Source organism: Penaeus monodon, chromosome 29 (assembly GCF_015228065.2).
Source record: "Penaeus monodon isolate SGIC_2016 chromosome 29, NSTDA_Pmon_1, whole genome shotgun sequence".
Classification (NCBI taxonomy): Eukaryota; Metazoa; Arthropoda; class Malacostraca; order Decapoda; family Penaeidae; genus Penaeus; species Penaeus monodon.
Window position 1 is genome coordinate 7470683 of NC_051414.1, and position 353 is coordinate 7471035.

Below are 353 nucleotides of genomic sequence, written 5' to 3' on the forward strand. Positions count from 1 at the left end.
TATTTTCCCATCCGCAAGTGGGTATCGAAGCACCTTTAAGGAAATATCCGGCTATACCAAAATGTGAGTGGGAAAATACCCGCCCACAAGAATCCACGTTTATGAAAATACCCGCCCACAAGAATCCACGTTTATGAAAATACCCGCCCACAAGAATCCACGTGTACGAAAATACCCGTCCACACATATCCACATGTAGGAAATTGCCCGCCCCACACATCCACATGTACGAAGATACCCGCCCACACATATCCACATGTACGAAAATACCCGCCCACACATATCCACATGTACGAAAATACCCACCCACACATATCCACATTTAGGGAAATACCCTTCAGCGCAAAATGAGC